General features: G+C 50.9%; 1 protein-coding gene and 1 non-coding gene across 3 annotated transcripts in view; one reads left to right on the forward strand and one right to left on the reverse strand.

Moving 5' to 3' along the window:
- Positions 1–19,133, reverse strand: part of Chst11 (carbohydrate sulfotransferase 11) — a 199,327-nt gene that overhangs the window by 16,372 nt on the left and 163,822 nt on the right. The gene's annotated exons all lie outside the window — the stretch shown is intronic.
- Positions 17,682–17,784, forward strand: LOC127183820 (U6 spliceosomal RNA). The gene has a single exon (XR_007830070.1). It is a non-coding gene; the product is annotated as a U6 spliceosomal RNA (small nuclear RNA).

Raw genomic sequence — 19,133 nt, forward strand, 5'->3', positions numbered from 1 at the left:
ACATGGGGCAGGTTCCACATCTGTCCCACATGTGTACCCCCGAAGCTCAGGCCAGGGCCAGGCACTCAAAAGATATCCAGTGAAGAAGCGTGCCCTTCAGGGGCCACAGGTGCGCGGTGGCATCAGGGCACCGGTGGACCGTCTACAGAAGGGAAAAGAAATGACACCAAACACAGGCCACACTGAGTCCCCCTGGCCCGAAGACCTACACAAGCTCATCATGGATGTACAAGCAGGTGTCTGAGAGCAGAGGAGTCAAGGCTGTGTGACACAGTGAGTGAGAAACAAGGGTGCCTGTCTCCACAACTATTTAGAGCCAGCGCCAGAGACAGAGCAGAGAACGGAGCACAGAGGTGACCCAACAAGATGACGCCAGAGGCAGGCACCTTGAGGGCTACCAGACCCTCTGCCTCAGTGCTCCCTGGGCCGGGCACACCCAACGCAGGTGCTTGGCACTCTCCTCCTCTTAGGGCTGCCCTGCTCTTCTATCCTCAGCTCTGCCAGGCTCTGGGTACACAGCACTCCGCCGTACAGCCACTCTACCCTCCGTGCAAGTGACCGCTCACGCATGGTTTCTTCAGTGACTGTCAAGTGGACGACAACATAATAGACCAGGCTTCAGATTTCCAGGCAGGGTCACTCCTGGATGCATTGTTGCCTGCAGCTGTCTGTCCTCATGCCGTGCGGCTGTATTGAATGTGGGGATCCAGGCTATGAGCCGGGAAGATGCCGATTCCTGTGCTGGGCTTTCAGGATCCATCCTGCACGGCAGGCCCGGCCACCTGCACTTCTAACCACTTTCTCCGTGAGTCACTCATGGAGGAACTTGCCTGTGGGGTCAGTGACAGCAACTCTCTGTGTATGTGTTATGTGCGTGTAAGTGGTGCATGTGTGTGGTCTGTGTATGTGGTATGTGTGTGAGATGTGTGTGTGTGTGTGTGTGTGTGTATCATGTGTATGTATGTATGTATATGTGTATGTATGTGGTGTGCGTGTGATGTGTGTGTCTACATGTGTGTATTTGGTGTGTGCATATCATGTATATGCATATATATATGTATGTGGTATGTATGTATGTATGTATGTGTGTGCATGTGTGTGTGCATGCGCACATGTGGTCTCTTGCCAATTACCATAGACCAGCTGGCCCATACAGGGCCCACACAGCAACTCCTCAAATGAAGGACAGGAGGCTCAGGAGAAGCCTGCTCTTGCTAACAGGGGACACGAGGAGGTAAGGGGCAGATTCCCTTTTCTACTCTCCGTTCTGGAGGTGGGTCTGTCTCAGTATGTTTCAACTCTTTTCCCCCTGTTTCTTCTTTTTCTTGCCTACTGTAACTATTAAAATGAGTCTAGAAACTAAAGATCACTGGAGGCGAACTGTGAGGGAAATAAAAGTCCCCAGTTCCTCATTAGCCAGAGCCACGTGTGTGATCTTCTGTGGCTGCCCTGCCTCTTTCTTATGTGTGTGTTGAGTCAGGCTGAACCACAGGCCTGACTTCATTTGTGGGCATGTGTGTAGACATGCATGTGAGATGCTACAGGCTGCCCTAGCTTCAGTGTCTGTCTGTCTGTCTGTCTGTCTGTCTTTCTTTCTTTCTTTCTTTTTTGGTTTTTCGAGACAGGGTTTCTCAGTGTAGCCTTGGCTGTCCCGGACTCGCTTTGTAGACCAGGCTGTCCTCGAACTCACAGTGATCCACCTGCCTCTGTCTCCCAAGTGCTGGGACTAAAGACGTGCGCCACCACGCCCAGCTTTCAGTGTCTTTCTTAATTGCCCTCCACCTTAATTTTCAAGACAAGATCTCTCGCTGAACCTGGGGCTCCCCAATTCTTCAAGACTGTCTGGCTAGTGAGCCCCAGGGCGTCTCCTGTCTCTCTTTCCCCAACAGGTGGGTTACAGGTAGTCACTATCATGCCCGAAGTATTACATAGGGTCCATAGGTCTTCATGCTTGCTCGCCGCTGAGCACTTTCCCAAGCACTGAGCCATCTTCCCTCAGCCCTCCCAGGCCACCCGCCCCCTCCAAAAGTGAGGCAGGAACAAGAATGGGTTGCACAGCTTTAGCTGGTCTCCTGCGCTGGAGGAGGATGTTGGTGGCTGCTCATCCCCAGACCCACTGTCTCTTTTCCACTGACCCTCTCATCTGTGAGCTGGCGTGGCCCAGGAAGGTGAGCAGGACAGGCCTTCTTAGGCAAGATGGGGCCTTATGACAATCAAGGCACTGTGCTCAGGACTTTTAAGGTCTTTGTTGTCGCTTCAGTTGAAGCTGAGCAAGAGGCCATTGGAGCCACGAAAAGTAGAAGGCATGCTCAGTGCAGGGCCCTGCAGAAAGGAAGACACTGGAGGGCGCTGCCTTTAACTCAAAGCTTGGGCAGCTTGAGGTGGAGCTCACAAGCACCCTCCAGACCCGTGCTTCTAGAAGCTTGGAGCTGAAGCTGGTCTGTCCACCCTAGGTGCCTCTGAACTGAGGACAATGTGACAGGGTGGACGTGCTCCTTCCTGGTTGCCCAGAACCTATGGTGGAAGCCAGCATAGGGTTCCACTTGGCCAGCTTGCACAGCTTTGGGGAAGTTTTCAGGCCAGCCCTGGAGAGACATGCAAATCAGTTTCCCAGGAAGCACCTGAGTAGCTGCTAATTACATGCTAATTACCACTTCAGGAACCGCTTACTAACCAATTAGGGCTGCAGCCAGAGAGCGGGAGAAGATGGTGATGAATAGTGAGGTTGAAGTTGTCATTGTCTTCATCATCATTGTCATCATCAGCACCATTTTGTTGTTTAGGGGTGTGTGTGTGTGTGTGTGTGTGTGTGTGTGTGTGTGTGTGTGTGTGTGTGTGTGGTGTGTGTGAGTGTGTAGAGTACATAGCTATGTGAGTGCATGCGGAGGCCAGGCATTGACACTGGGTGCCTTCCTCTGTCACGCTCCACCTAATTTCTTTTGAAGCAGGGTTTCTCACCTACTCAGCAAGTGCGTCTGGCCAAGGAACCCCAGAGGTCCCCATCTCTGCCTCCCCAGTGCTTCGGTTACGGTTACCGGTTACCGGTGCACCTGGCTTTAGGCACGGGTGCTGTACGATTCAAATAAAGCCTTCATTCTTACCCCACAAAGACATTGCTCCAGCCCCTATTTATCATCATCATCATTATTGTTGTTTAGCTTTGAAAGCAACAACAACAGAAAACATGCTGTGTATAGCAGCTATCAGCTCTTCCCTCCAGCCTGTTAGCACTGTGAGTTCAAGCAGTGTGCCTGGGGTTCCCTGGAGCAGGGGTGCAGTGTATGCCACTGAATGGCTGACAGGTTGGAGAGCAGGGTGTCTCCTTCTGGGCTTTAAGAGTAGAGTTCTGTCAAAACTCAACAATAGAAGGACTCTACTCACTTAACAAACCCTGAGGGGCACTGGGTGTGACAGTGGCAGGCGTGCTGTCCCTCATCTCCTCCACTCAGCTGCTGTCTCAGGCACCACAGCCGAGGTGCGGTGGCCATTGCTCTCTCAGGGTCCCTTGCCTGGGGCCATCACCATTACTCCCTGGCCGGGCTCTGTGAGGGGATGTGTGTAACTTCGGCCACCTGGGCCGATGACAGCGCCTATAGCTTGCTCTCGGCTAGGATACACATGTAATGTTCTTCCAAGGGCTCAGCGGGGTGACCCAAGAGCTCTGAAGGCCTCACAGGGTTTCCAATGTAGGACCTCAAGATGTATGACACAAAACTCTGAGCAATCCAGACCTACCACATGCCCAGGGACTGGCAAAGCTGATAGGCACAGTTCATTCTAGAAGGTTCTGATGATGTCATGTGTCAATGTTATGACTATGCTATCAGGGAGCCAAATGAAAGCCCATTTGTCCAAGACATACTTTCTGCTTACTATTGCATGGGGGACCCCCAGGAAGCTGGAAGCACCAGACAAAATCATCAAGAGGGTGGAACTATCTTTCCCAATGACAACCATGTGACATGTCCTGGATTTGTCCTTAAGCATCCCCCTTATCCCAACCTGCTGAAATGTATCTGTCTCGCAACCCTTAATTCTGCCTGGCACTGAGTTGCCCAGACATACCAACCCGTGCCAATGGGTTCTGCTGGGGATGCATTTGAATCGCAAACACCAAGTTCACGCCAAGGTATGACGTCAGTGTCTATGACATCCTGGAGGACTGAAGCTCCCAGGCTAAGTCAAGATCACACAGCCACTGATGTCCCTCAACCCTGGCACATTGCAGCCAGTCTTTGTCACCAGCATGCCAAGCCAGCCCCCAGAAAACTCCATTCTGGAGCAGGCCTGATACACCCACTTCTCTCCATGGAATGGGGAACAAGAAAGCACATATCTTTGGATGCCTTCCAATTGCTCTGGCCACCCCCACAGGAGTCTCCTGCTTGGTTTGTGGAAAGCATCTATTTTTAGTTTGAGTACCAGGTACCAATTCCAGGCAGCTGGTTTATACCGCAGCCTTTTTAATGACAAGCCCCTGAGTTTTCTGTTTCCAATCAGCTGCCTTGGTTTGCTCTGAATATTGGGGGGGGCGGGGAGCTCTACACCTGGGCGGGGTGGCGGGGTATATGATCTGGTCTCACCCTAAACCTAACTTCTAAGTGAAAATGTCAGCAAACGGAAAGGACAAAAATTCCCTTTGAACTCCAAAGCTGGACCTAGAGTCAAGGGTGGAAGAGCCTTTGATGGTGAATTTTGTGCCACTTAGATCCCTGAGAAGGACGCAGCTGCCCCTCTGATGCTCACGAAGGGACTTGTAGGCCACTCCTATTGTATCTGGCAACTTCCTCTCGTTAGGCATGTATCCCAGCCCTAGGTACGCAGTGGGTGCTCACAAGAAACAATTGTTTGGGAAGGGGTAGGCATGAGGATGCTCAGAAGACCATGTCTTGATTGTGTCCGGATGTCTTTGAGTGCGATTTGGGGGACGGGATTCATCTAGTTAAAAACAAAGACAGGACTTGGGAACTTAGGTCAGTGAGAGTATTTACTTAGCAAGGGTAAGGTCCTGGTTTCATTGAGGAAAAAAAAAGTGTGGCTTTGCGGAAAGCTCAATGCTTAGCTGTAGATAGCATTTAATATACCAACAACTTTGGGTTTTTAAAGTAAATCATGCTTCTAATGTGGCTAGAGACAAGCTCCCTTGGAAATCAAGGGCCCTATTGGGTGGCAGACACAGAGGCTGTAAGAGCATCTGTAGCTCTCATGAAAGAATAAGGTGTGGATTCTGAAAATTTTTTTTGTCTTTTTTTGAATTCTGAAATTTTACAATAAGAAATCATTAAGGCTAGAATGTGCAAAGGGAGCTAAGGGAGAGGAATGTGGGGAGGTGGTGACAGTCTTGCATGTGACGGCTGCCCTATGTGTGAGGCAGGCTTTGGTCCTCAAGGTCACACTGACGGTCCACAACACCGGAGTGCTAAAGGAACCACTTGGCGGCAGACATTTGTGTGGAAAGGGCAACGTTTGTAGACAAGAATAAGTGGGAGCCAAGACTCCCCTTGAGAGCCACATCCCATCCTCCAAGCGTGGTGTCTGATGGGCAGGGACAAAGAAGAACTGGGCTCCACCCTAGGCCAGGCTGGACCCTCACATTCTGCCGTGGGTTAGCTGGGCAGGGTGGGCTGCCAGCCTGGTGCCGTGTGGAATCAAGAAGCGAAGTGACAAGGACAGGCACACCAGGTGAAGGTGTGCACGGTGACCTTGCTCCCCCAGCCTTGTCTGTCCCCCTCTCCTAGCTCTGTGGACCCCTAATACTCTAAAATCCATGAACCCCAGCTGGTGAAGAGGCAGCAGGAGCCAGTACCTCACACTGTCACTCTGAAAAGTATAGTACCTGTACCCACTTGTATGTGTGAATTTGAGCCTTTTTCTTCAAACAAAACAAAAAACCAAAACCCTGTAATTACACTGTGTGTGTGTGTGTGTGTGTGTGTGTGTGTGTGCGCGCGCGCGCGCGCGCGTGCAATTTCTTCTCATGGATCCTTTGGTATTTTCTTTGTTCCTCTGAATAGCAAATCAGGAGGGAAGATTGGGGACACTGGTGGCTCTTCTCCCTCCTCGCAGCCAGGCATTCCCAGTTGCTTTGCCTTGACCAACCTTTTTTTTTTCTGCACTGGTGGAGACTGGAAAGGCCTCAGCTCAGTGGGGATAGCTGGGTACTGAGGGGGCCTGGAAGACCTGCCTTGCCGGGGAATGCATGCAACTCATCCTCTTTGGTGGGCAGTGGGTAAGCTATGCCTGAGGAAGAGCCTACAGCTGGGTCTAGCCAAAGCCGTCGCCCTATTTTGGGAAATTTATTTGCTTTTGGCTCCATGTCCCTGTGTCCTCACGGCCTCACTGTGCTCAGCACCGCTGGAGGAGAAAGAGTTGCTGGACCATCTCCAGATGGTCTTGCAATGTTTATGGGACCTGAGAAGTCCACTGGGACAATTTTCAGGAAGGGCCATGTTTATGAGACCACATCAGCCTTAGACCCAAGGTGTGGAGGAGGCTGAAGGCAGGAAGAGCCTTCTGGGAAGGATTTCTGGGCCAGGTGTGTAATACATCTTCTCCATCACAAGCACAAAGCTGTACCCTGGGCTGTGTGGCAGCAAAGGGATTGGTCCCCGAGCTCCCGGTGCAGCCCTGTCACCTCCCCAGGGACCTCAGGGCTGCCTATCCTCTCATTTGTTAATGTGTCATCCTAAAGGACATGTGCAGTAACAAGGTGTCCCAGCTGGGGGGGGGGCATATAAATGAGTTTATTAAAACCTAGAAGGTGCTATGAACTAGTGTTTGGGCACAGTCTGCAAGCTGGCCCCCACAACAGTCTTGCAAGGGTGGAGGAATGATGCCCCAACTCAGCATTAAAGCACTTGTGAATATTTTCTTACCTGTGTGGGAGTGTGTGTGTAAGGGGGGAGGGGCAGGGGACCAGAACCGGTCCACCACCACCAATTCTCCATCAATGACTGGCAGCATGGCTTTGAGGTGCAGACAGCTACGCCCTCATCCTCATCCCTGGTTTCAATGTCCTAACCTCAGCCATGGGGATTAGTATCACGTGGGAACCGGCAGCGTGAAAGCCACAGAAGTAAAGGGCCAGGGAGGACAGGGATGCGTGCAGTTCAGGTCCCTGGGCCCAAGTCTTCATATGCTGTCACACGGGCTGTGTGAGCTCAGGCAGGTCACTAACCTTTCTGTGCCGCCGGTTTCTCATCTGCCAACGGGATATGTTAAAGGGGTTGTAAGGGGGAAAAAGTAGGCACCCCAGGCTTTGTAAAGGGCGTTTTACACAGCAAACACTCTATGGAGACAAGATGGGGCTCTGTGTGGTAGAAGGCTGCCCACAGCAATGCTGGGCTGGGGGTATTCGTGCAATGAGTAAGCCACGGCTGAGTCTGAGCTGCTGTTCCTTCCTTGAGGCCTCTCTTCCCTGCCCCTGCTCTTGGGAAGGGTCCTGGAAAACATCTGGGATCAGTCCCAGTCAAAGAAGCCAAGTCACTTTCCCTAAAATGCATTTGCGGCCGTGAGTTAGGCAAACACCCCAAGCCCACTGAATACATAGTGTTCTTTGGCTAGGGGGAAGGAGGGAGCAGGTGGATGCACTGGCGCTAACCACAGGATCCTGAAGTACAGGGGTGGCCCTGGATTAGCTGGGTGATGTCATTTGATCACAGAATCACCCTGCACTGAGGGTGGGATGGGGGTGGGGAGTCAGGACCAGGAGGAGCGAGCCCGGAATAGGCTCCAGTTGGCCGCCATCATCTCTAAGGACAAAGAGAACCGTAAGCCAAGGAACACAGGTGGTCTTGGATGCTACAGGCCTTGTGGAATTCAGCCACACAGGACCCACGTCAGATTCATGTTTGTGGCAATGTGCGGTGGCCGATGACAGGAAACTGGAACAGGCCATCATATTTCCTTCAGTTTCTCAAGCAGTGTCTGAGCGCTCTCTTCTGCCTCGGCATCACGGCCAGAACACTATCACACTCCCGTCTTGGGCAAACGCACTCTAGAATGTTCTTTACGTCACACCTCCATGGGGCTTAGAGTCAATGGAGACTCGACCTTAACAGAAGCGTGGGCAAGATGACAGCACTTGCCTCTGTTCTCTCAAGGTGAGGAGGGGCTGTGAGCACCCCCACTTTATAGATGAGGAGGCTGAGGCATGGAGTGACTGGGCAATGCGTTCAAGGTCCTTGCGACCTTACTGTGTGCTTTGGTGCAAGGAATGGAGCTAGGAAACAAGGAAGGTGTGTTGCCATGGCCTTCTGGCCCAAGGGTACCAAGTCCCATTTGAGGCAACCCTCCCTCCCCTAAGCGATGCGGGCAAGAATGGAGGTAGTTACCATCCTCCTGACAGTCGTAGACCACTAACAATGCCTTCTTTTTCCTTGAGCACCAGGCTATCTGTTTGGAGCCGGTTTTCTGCTCTCCACACCAGGGAACTTGTGGACAAACTTACACGGCCATATCCTCTCAATGGGAGCAGGGCGAGAGACCTCCAAACCCAGGTACCCCTGAGCAGCACTCCCCAATGGGTGGCAGCGAGCTGGCCGGGCTTCGTGACAGAAGAAAAGGAGAGTGATACATAGGAGTTGGGGGGTGGGGAGGGGTGGCTGTGCATGGATGGAGGCCCTCCTGGGGGCACGTGGCAGCAACCAGAATTCTTTGGCAGCCAACTGGCCCAGGCCTGCCATCCCTCCCTCTGCATCTCACTAGCTGGGGGTAACCACAACTCAAGGTACCTTCTAATCCCCTGGAGCCAGTCAGGGCACAAAGGGCCTGTTGAGAGTAGCCCCCAGGAAGGGGCCCAGCACCCCTACACTCTCGGGACTCGGTGCTGTTTCTCTTGGGTTCTCAGGCAGCCTCTCTGCCCATCTACAGAGCTAGCGTGGATGTGGACAAGGACTAGTCAGTACTGCCTGCCATGGGAACCGGAACTATCCTTGTGGGACGGACAGGAAGAGAGACCCAACCCACACCCGAGAGACTTGTGTTTCCTGAGGCTTGCAGGCCTATAGCACAAAGCTGGGTCAGCAGCCCTGCTTCCAAGATACTGTCTCTGCTGGGCTGACATCTACTCAGGAGGGCGCTCCTGCCCCGCCCCACCCCCACACGCTTCCTGACACGACATCAAATCCCAAACAGAGCATGGGTGGCCGGGTCACAGCTAGAATCCTAGGACAAGCACATTCTACTTGTATCCAGGCCAGTTTAACATGTGTGATTTCCTCCTGTGCCATCCAGAAGGTCCTCCATGGTCCCCTCCTAGGATGCCCTTGTATATATAGACATGTGTTTGTGGCTCTGCACGTGTGGGTCCCAGCCCTACGTTGTTCGTGTGTCCATGAACACATGCTTGTGAGTGTGCCTGTGTTTAGATGGCCATGTCTGCATGTGGAAGTGTGTTTGTATGCACAAACATGCATTTACGAGTATGCTACTAGTGTTTGTGTGCGTGGGTGGGTGTGTACAGTATGTAGATGCATATATCTGTGTGTGCGCACACCGCATGGCTGTGTAAAAGTCCTACAGGGAGACACAGGAAATCAGGTCCTTTGAAGGGGGGCAGGTTTTTAGGAAATCTAAGATTTCACTGTTTTTGACTAAACCACAGTGGAAAAAAAAATAGAGAGCACCACACCATAGACACGTCCTCAAATACACTCACCCGGAACCTGTATCATGTTCTGACTTCCTTTTCAGCACCGGGAGTTGAACCCAGGGCCTCACACATACAAACCAGAGACCCTCACACATACAAGCCAGGGACTCTCTCACTTAACTATATCCCCAGGCACCCTGTCATTTTAAAAGTTCTCATCCGTTTTATTTTCAAACAGTTACAAATCATTTCTCCAGCGTCACAGGGTTTTTTTTTTTTGTTCGTTTGTTTTTCGAGACAGGGTTTCTCTGTGTAGCCTTGACTGTCCTAGACTCACTTTGTAGACCAGGCTGGCCTTGAACTCACAGAGATCCGCCTGCCTCTGCCTCCAGAGTGCTGGGATTAAAGGCGTGCGCCATTATGCCTGGCTCAGCGTCACAGTCTGAAAGCAGGTAGGCTGAGCCTACACACAGGGGCCTCCTCGCGCATCAAACAAGGGTGGGGAGCATCCTCCACTGATGCGGTTAGACTGAGGTCCTGTCATTGAGGGCTTTTCCATTTTGACTAAGCCCTTAGGCATGGCGGCCACAAGTTCTGCAGTCCAGAGCATCCACACAACTAACACAAATTCCTTTTTCCTTCTTGAGATTCCACAGAGTCAGTCTTACCGCACGCCTGAGCAACCTTAGTAAATGATTTTTTTTCATGTCCTTATTAAGTCGAGAACTTTCTAGCCTCTCTCTGCTGTATCTGAACCGCCAGCACCACTCCCTCTGAACTTTGCGGCCTACCTTAAAATGAGTTACCTAATAACAGCACTGTGATCTAAGGCAGCAATCTGATAACCAAAGTGGTGAACGACTAACGGGTGGTTAGGGTATACTTCATGGATAGCCTGCTCAAAGGAAAGTTGGGGTGTGTGTGCCAAGATTCCATCATAAGTCCCAGAACAGTACAGAACTTAAGGCTTATAAATTATTGCTGTAATTTTCTACCTAATATTTTTGGAACATGGTTGAGCGAGGGTAACTCCAGCTGCCAAAAGTGAAATGGAAGATAAGGGGAGGACAATTGTTATTTTGTGCCACCTACTTTTCTAGGTTCTCAGGAGACAGGCACTCTCAGCATGTTAATTTTCAAGAATAAAGTTAAGACACGACCTGCAACACCCTGGAGAATCTCATGGGGGACAAAAGCCAGGAAGGAGAGACAGTGGGCTGATGGGGCTGGCGCTCGTGCTCAGACCTGGGTACAGAGACTGCACAAGTGAGACAAAGGGGCACATGTGGCACGTGGCAGTGTGGCACGTGGCAAGTGGCAGTGGCTCGTGGCAGTTTGTCACATGGCTCGTGGCAGTGTGGCCCGTGGCCCGTGGCAGTGTGATGGAGGGACATGGACAGACAAGGAGGGGATGGAGGGGGAGAACACGAGGAGGATGACTGGTCTATGATGGTCTCCACCACCCAAGGGTGGACGCAGTCCTTGACGTAGCTCCTGGTAGTGATCCTACCCTCCTCAAGGCCCACCTCTCCTCTCCCCCCTCACCAGTGTCTCTAAGTTTGCCATGTTAACATTTGGCAGCGCTGCGATGGAGCGTGCTCATTTTATTCCTGGAACACTGGGAAATACATCTGGTCTGATTAAATTTGTTTTTTTACGGCCCGTCTTGTGGAGGGTGATTGGGGTGTCAATCATCTGGTTCAGAAACCAAAAGGCAGTGAGCTGAGTCCACCAAGCTGAGAATGGTACACTGGACAGCCCTGTCCCAAGATGGCAGGACAATGAAAGGAGGCACCAGCCTCTTGGTGGTATAAACTGCGCACTCCTGGTGTCCATGTGGCTGGCTCTCTCCTTGCCATGTCAGACCCCGCTCCCAGGCTATCTGCTGCTTAATGAACCCCCTCTGCCCGACCGTGCTACCTAAACAAACTTAGTACCTATTTACTTCTCTGTCTGTTTACTGTCGGTCTCTCTGTCTCGGGCATTGTCCTCTTTCCTGCCTAACACAGAGATGGGGTTTAATACATGTTACTGCACAGGCCGACAAGTGAAGGCTCCTGTACACTGAGCACTCAGCATGCACAGAACCCATTGCCTTATTATTAAACCCTAGTTCTTCTGGAAATCCTGCAAGGTGGTTATGCCCATTTTAGAGATGAGAAAGCAGAGGCTCGCAGGGGTGAGGTAATAATGATGGATCTGGAGTTGGAGACTGGGATTCAGTGACTCCCAACCATCCTGACCAGAAAGGTTCCACTCACAGACACCAGACAGTCCAAGCTGGGCTCATTCAAGGCTGAGGGGTGTTAGTCAGCAGATAGCTGGCTTGCCAGCCTCAGGGAAGGAAAGAGTCAGGCTAAGCTATTATTCACAAGAGGCTTCCAAGCTTGCTCTCTCTTAACATCCTAAGGCATGTGGAGCACACGCAGGGAGGAGTGGGTGCCCCTACACACCCTCATGTGCCTCCTAAGTGCTATGGGAGGGAGGCCTGGGGGCCACAGAGGCCCAGCAGGACTGACAATCTTCCATTTCCCTCGTATCTAGGGGGACAAATTCAGGAGTCAAACCAATCTGCACTCCAGGCCTTTTCAGGCAGAGGTCCTGGGGCCCCAACAGGGTGACTTTGTCTGAGGACAGAGGGTGTTTGGAATTATGAACTGATCAGAGCAGTGGATTCATGAGGGTTTTCTGGAGAGAGACCAGAGAGGCAGGTCACAGGCAGAGGCTTATGACTCAAGCCTCCAGCAGAGAGAGTGAGAGAGAGAGAGAGAGAGAGAGAGAGAGAGAGAGAGAGAGAGAGAGAGGAGAGAGAGAGAGAGAGAGAGAGAGAGAGGAAGAGACGAAGGAGGGAGAGGGAGAGAGGAGCGAGGGAGAGGAGAGAGAGAGAGACAGAGAGACAGAGACAGAGAGTGAGAGATAGAGTGAGTGAGAGAGAGAGAGAGAGAGAGAGAGGGAGAGAGAGAGAGAGAGAATAAGCAAGAGGGTGAGAGAGACAGAGAGAGACAGAGACAGAGACTATGAATGTGTGCTAGACCTGGAACGCCCATAGCCTCTCCCCCTCCAGGGAAGCTGTCCCATCCCAGCCCACCTCCAGCTCTCATGCCTTCTTTCCAGGCTGCAGAGTTCTTAGGCTCACACCAAGTCAGCCTCGCACTGCCTTCTGGCTTCATCTCCTCAGCTCCATTCCATCCACATTCAAGCTCCTGCCCGGAACCAGGCACCAGGCCACAGTACCATTGAGCAAGCATGATCTGCTGGGTATTGGCCTCCAAGGGGACCACTGTAAACACACACAGCAGCTAACAGCTATGGAGGGGGGCCTTGCCCGGAACACTCTTCACATGCTACCCCATGGACCCCTCAAAGCCAGGCCCTCACAGAGAAGTGAACTATGAGCATAGAGGTGAATATGCCAGGACTTGCTCAGAGCTGGGTGAGACCCCTAGAGAGGCACGAGTGCGTCGGGGAGAGACATGATCCAACTTGTGCGAGCAGCTCTGGCTTCAGCAAGGAGGTGTTTAGGTGGGAGAAAGGCGGACTCAGGTGAATCCAGCCCAGAACTGCTTGCCTGAGAGACTGCAGTGGACGTGAGGGAAGCCATGTTCAAGGCCAGGCCAGAGCCTCCGTGTAGAGCTGAGCATATAGTCTGGCAAGGGAGGGTTCAAAGAGGGGACTTCCTGTGACAGCTGGAGACACTGGTTATGTTGGGGGGCGGGAGACAGATAGGGGCCATTCTCGGGGTAACACATGTTGTCCCATGTGTTGCTTGCTAAGATGACAGGAGGTGAGGCTAGAGGCCAGGAGACCGCACACATACTCCGGACGGTAGTTAGCATTCACTCACCCAGCACACTCAGCGGGTCTGTGTGTTCTGCACCTATGGATCTAACCACCCCTGGATCAAAACCACATCTGTCTTGAACAAGACGATACCCCCCCTTCTTCATTAATCCCTAAGCGGCACTTAAAAACCACCACTCTGGGACATTTACTTCGTACTCAGTGCTAACCGGTAGTTTAGATTCTATGAGAGGTCATGTGTAGGTTCTATGAAAATGCAGTTAAGTTTCATACAGGGGACGTGTGCTTCTGTGGATTTTAGTATATGAGGGGGTCTCAGAAGGCCCCCCCATCATACAAAAGGAACGACTATGTTCTATGTCTGGCTGTCTTTACTCGAGGTGCGGAAGGCACAGAAGGAAACAGGAGACCAAGTTTTGGCCCCGGGGAGTATTTAGGGACAATGGCCTAGGGAGGGTCAGGTGATAAGGAAGTGGACAGGAAGGTGGGGCCTGCTGTCCTTGTTATCACCTCAAAGAGGTGGAGGGACCCAGGGAGCTAGGTGGCCAGTAGGGACAATCATCCTGTTGTCCCTTCAGGTATCCTGAGGACCAGGCTAATACCAGAAGGCAGTACCCCAAAACTGTGGGTGCTAGGGGAGGCTTGGGATTCGGTACAAAGGGGGTTCAGGTTTCCATCAGATCTGAACGGCGTCCAATCGCCTGGGATCCATTATCGATTCCTGTGACCTGCTGCCTACCCTTGGAGGAACACTGAAATTGTACTGTCAGAGCTAGCCTAGTGAAGATAAATAGCAGGAGATGAGTTAATGCTTCCAACATGTTTTAAGACACTGTGCAGGCCAGGGAGGAACTGGGCAAGGGGCCCAGGGAACAGGCGAGAGACATCTGCCCCAGTGGCTGAGAGCCCTTCAATCACTGGGGCAAAGTGCTGTCTGCTCCCTGGAACTTCCCCAAAGGGGTGGGAGGATCTTCTGAGCCTCCAGTGGCCTCAACATCTGCATTTTCTTATGGAAGTCTATACGTCAGCTTCCACACCTGCAGATTAGGGATGCTGTGGTGGAACCTTGCAGCACTGTTCAGAAGATTAGGCAGAAGAGCAAAGAACACAGCTCTCTAAAGAACGGCTGGCTACTGTGGTTACTCATAAAGCTTCCAGAACGTGCTGGCCTCAACTGACGTATCTGATAAGAGGTTGCGAGACCGAAGTCAACACTATCATCACGGGATGTCGATGGTGGCGACACTCCCTCCACCGGGAGGAATACACATAGTCCTGTGAGGTGTGCCACTGGGTCTATGAACAAGAACCTCTAAGTCCCACTCTGACCTCAAATCAAGGTAAACTGGGCTTGCAAAACACTAGAAACCTATGACTGGAGGGGGTGGAAATGCCAGGGTCACCATGTCTTCTGTCACACCCGCTGTTGACAGTGTGGGCCCTGCCCAATCCCGCTAGAACCAAATACACTGATGACACAGGTCCTGGTCCCCACATCCCGAGGGTGGACATCGAGGCCCCTCACCGGATGCCACATTCCAGAACGCTGTGGTGTTAGCCTCCCTGGGACTCTGTGTGTGAGAAATCTGTAGTCCTAAAGGACCTGCTGTTGCCCCAGATTCCTCAGGCTTTTGAGGAATGGCAAATCCCTACCCCCATGCCAACTGGGTGTGCTTCATTCTGGACTTGCAGGAAGCAAGTGTGCTTGTTCATTCGTTCATTCATTCATTCATTTATTCAAACTAGATCTTTAATACTGATGGAATGAGACACGTCTTTACTATATGAATATTTTTTTGGGACACATCCAAGGACTGACCCCATCCCTTTTGTAGGAGAGACCCAAGTTAAAAAGAGCAGGGGGCCTTCCAAGCAGGAAGTTAAGGGTTTGGATTCAGCTTTATTATTTACTAACAGGTTCAACTTGGAGCAGTTGCTCAGGGTTTCTGAGCTCCAGTTTTTCCGTTTGTGTCAGGTATGAGTGCATGCAAAGGGCCTGGCCAGGGTGGGCGTCTGGGGAGTGTTGTCCATCTAGACCCTACGACTTCCCTTCCAAACCTGACAGCTGTTGGTGTCTTCAGCCCTTCACTGTTGTCCTTTTTCCTTAAGATCTGCTGCAAGACATGAAAGCATCCCTTCTGCAGCTGTAGCATAAGGTTGTTTGCTGGCTGAGGTGCTACTGTTGCCACCAATAACGCAACGGTAAGACCTCATAGGGTGCCAGGCACTGAGCTATCTGCTGTCTTTCACGTACGTTCTTGGGGGATCGAACTCGGATCCTCCATTCCTGCAGCAAATTCTTGACTAGCTGAACCATCTCCTCAGCCCTCTATCATTACTTTTAAACAAATGTTTTCCCCTCCAATGTATTATTATGTTACTTACTCTGTAGTATTAAAATTTAGTTGGAAGAATGGAACTTTTACTTTTATCTCTCTCTTTTTTAAAATAGTAGATGAATAAACTCAACATTTTAATCCAGATCTGTTGAATCTGGAATCTCTAGTCACAAATTATAAGCAGCAGGACAAAAAAGTTGAGTAGTTCTGTGGGGACAGCTGGAAGCCAGATGGGAGGCTATGACTGGCTAGGGCAAGCAGGGCTCATCCTAGACAGGAGAGCCCACGAGGAGCTCTTGGAAGGACCGCCACAGGTAAAGTTACAGAGGATCCTGGGGGGTATCTGAGCTCACCGTTCTGTGTGCTGGGACAGCATCATTTCCTGACTCCAGTGAATGAGCCTTCTAGGTCAGCGTTGCTTTGAGGGGGCAGTGAAGGTGCTCTGCCCCAGACCTTGAGTTCCAAATGGAAGCAAATGAAATAGTTCCTGTTGCTCTGCTTTATGTCACAGAAGGAAACTGAGGACCAAGGAAGTGAAACGGTTTGTCAGAGTTCCAAATTGGGAGCCACGTGTTCTTGATTGTCTGTTGCCCCAAATTCCCGATGCCAAGTGTTTTCGAGGATTTGGTGACTGAGGTCAACACTGTCTCACAGAGATGCAATGCAAGACACACAGACACACACACACACACACACACACAAGGAGAGAGAGAGAGAGAGAGAGAGAGAGAGAGAGAGAGAGAGAGAGAGAGAGAGAGAGAGAGAGAGAGGATACTGTTGTAACAGCCACAGTAAGAAGTAAAATGAAACAGGAATTGATGACAATCACTTATTTAACACAATGTATCCAAAATAGTATCCTTTGTTGTGATTAAACAAAAATCTAATAAACACTAACAAAGGACCTAGTTTATCTCTTTGAGTATGAAACTTTGAGATTAGCGTGTCTTTTATACCAAGGGCATAGAGCTCAGCCGAGACTGGCTACATTTTAAGAGTCCCAAGTGACTTGGCAGCAGTGACCTACATGGACAGTCCCTGACTTATGATGTATGAGAACCGCATGGACAATCTCTTCAGAATGCAGATTTCTAGGCCTTGCCTAGAGTCTCCTTACTGGCTCTAGGAGGAAGTCCGAGAGTCTGCACTCTAACTGGCATTCCAGGGAATTTTGAGCCAGCCATTTTGGATCTAGCAAGCTCAGAAAACGCAGCGTCATCACTCACTGTGTTTAATAGCGATTAGAGAGTAGGAATCGAGGAAGCAATTCCATTTCATACCCCCGCAGGAAAAGCCTCATCTTAGTTATCGAATTCTGAGTATAGACAGTGTTTGATCACGTCTAGTTGAATTACTTTCAGGTAAGAAGAGTAAATACAGAAGTCTTTCCGAGCACACTGGTCTTCCTTTAGAGAGTAGGTAAGACTTCCCGATTAAGCGCAAGGAATATTCATCTACACACTCTGGGCTCAACTCTCCAAAAACCCAGTTTATTTTCTTAAAACGCAACTAGCCTTCAACCCTGCCTGCAATACCAATTAACATGCAGTGGACTTGCTGGGAACACTGCCTTTGCTCAACAGGCTAAGTGTAGGAGACACTCACCAAAGAGCTTTTATTAAACACCCTGCGTATGCCAGACACAGCTCCGGGTAGCTTCAAAATTACAGGGCTGAGACCTGGGGAAGAACGTACACCACCACTGGCAAGGAAGAGAAGGGCTAATGGATGGGGCTAGAATCTCACAAGACACTCCATCCCCAGACACGCCCATCGAGTCTCACCATCTATGGGGCATCCCTCAGCCTGGTCAAGGAGTCACACGAAATTCACTACTATAACACGTCCAAGTGACGAGGGGCAGGGAGACAGGCGTTCTTAACATGCCACTGTGTCTGTCCTGAGACACACGCTGGTGTGCAGACCTCCAACGAGGCCCGAAGCACCGTTGGCTTCAGTGGCTCTCGCACTAGATTTGGAAATACACAGAGAAGACCAGCATTGTGCCTGCGCAAAGATGACGTGCAAATTCATGAAGTAGTTCGTTTAAAAAAATACCAAAGACCCAAAGCAAATACAGAAAAGTGTTCCATTTGTTAATTCAGGAAGATAGAAGTGTTTATTAGATCTAAAAAAAAAAAAAAAAAGTCCAGATATTTTTTATTTGGAGAGAGGGGAACAAAAAGATTAGGTAGGGCGGGTGAGAACCTAATGGAAGGCTTGGAAAACATCTGCTTAACTCTACCACTCTACTTCTGCCCAGAAAGGAAGCGTGCAGGTAGCTCTATAATATCCGCAGAGGCTCCTCATCACAGCACAGTCAGAGACACAGCACACAGCATCACTCATGAGGACTGCTCAAATTCTCTGCAAAGGCAAAATACTCTTTCCTTGTCAGCCCCAAGTCCCTGCCAAAGCTGGGGGGGGGGTGCCTTACTTAACATAAGCTTCTCTTTAGATCTACCTCCAAGGATGACAGTCATCTGGTTGGCTCCTAGAGGACAACCCGGGTGTGTGTGTGTGGGGGGATACAGATTCACTGCAAAGCGTGCTGCTGGGTTTTACTTCCACACAACGTCACCACAGACACACTCAAGACACCGTGACAGGTGAGGAGGCTGCTCGTGGTAACGCATTACTTCCCCCATGTCTGCCAAAGACATGGTCTGGTCACAGAGAAAAGGCTAAGTGTGACGGATGGGACCGTGTGAGACATAGAGAGGCAAAGGCTTCTCAGCGCCACCTCTGAGTCGGGTGACGTCAGCCTGGAAAAGTCCCCTCATTCCCTGGTACTGTGTTTTAGTCACCTATGTAATTCTGGAGCTCTGCACAGGGCAGGCAGGTAGTAAATGCTTATTCAGTAAGTAAAAGGATGAGGACTCCCTCCCTCCCTTCCTCTTCCCACCCCCAAGATGTCTCAAGGTAATGTTCAGACACATGTGTAAAACGAAAACCTGTGTTTCTCTTACTGGGACATTGTCATGTGATGGCTGAGGATTTTGAACTGGACTTAGAGCAGACACGAAGCTGCTCTGCCCCGGGGACTTCCATCGTGCAAGGTCTTAAACGGCACTTAGGAAAATCCCGCCCCACAATAGCTAAGCTCATGCGCACTTGGGAAATGGCAGTTTTTGTAATTGAGTCCTGTGGCAAACCAGCTGGACAGACAACAGCACGCCCATTTTACAGATGAAAAAGATGTGGTCTGGAGAAGTGAGGATTACTTGTTCAAGGCCACACCTGGGACTGGCTGGTGGTACCAAGATTGGAAGGCCGCACACCTAGCGTCAAAGGAGTCCTTGTCCCACCGCTGCCTTTTCCTAGGAGTTGACTCAAGGCCACCTTCTAGATCCTTCTCACCCAGCAGAGGGTCTGATGGGAACCCTTTCTGCTCCCAGGAG

Source organism: Acomys russatus, chromosome 31, assembly GCF_903995435.1.
Source record: "Acomys russatus chromosome 31, mAcoRus1.1, whole genome shotgun sequence".
NCBI lineage: Eukaryota > Metazoa > Chordata > Mammalia > Rodentia > Muridae > Acomys > Acomys russatus.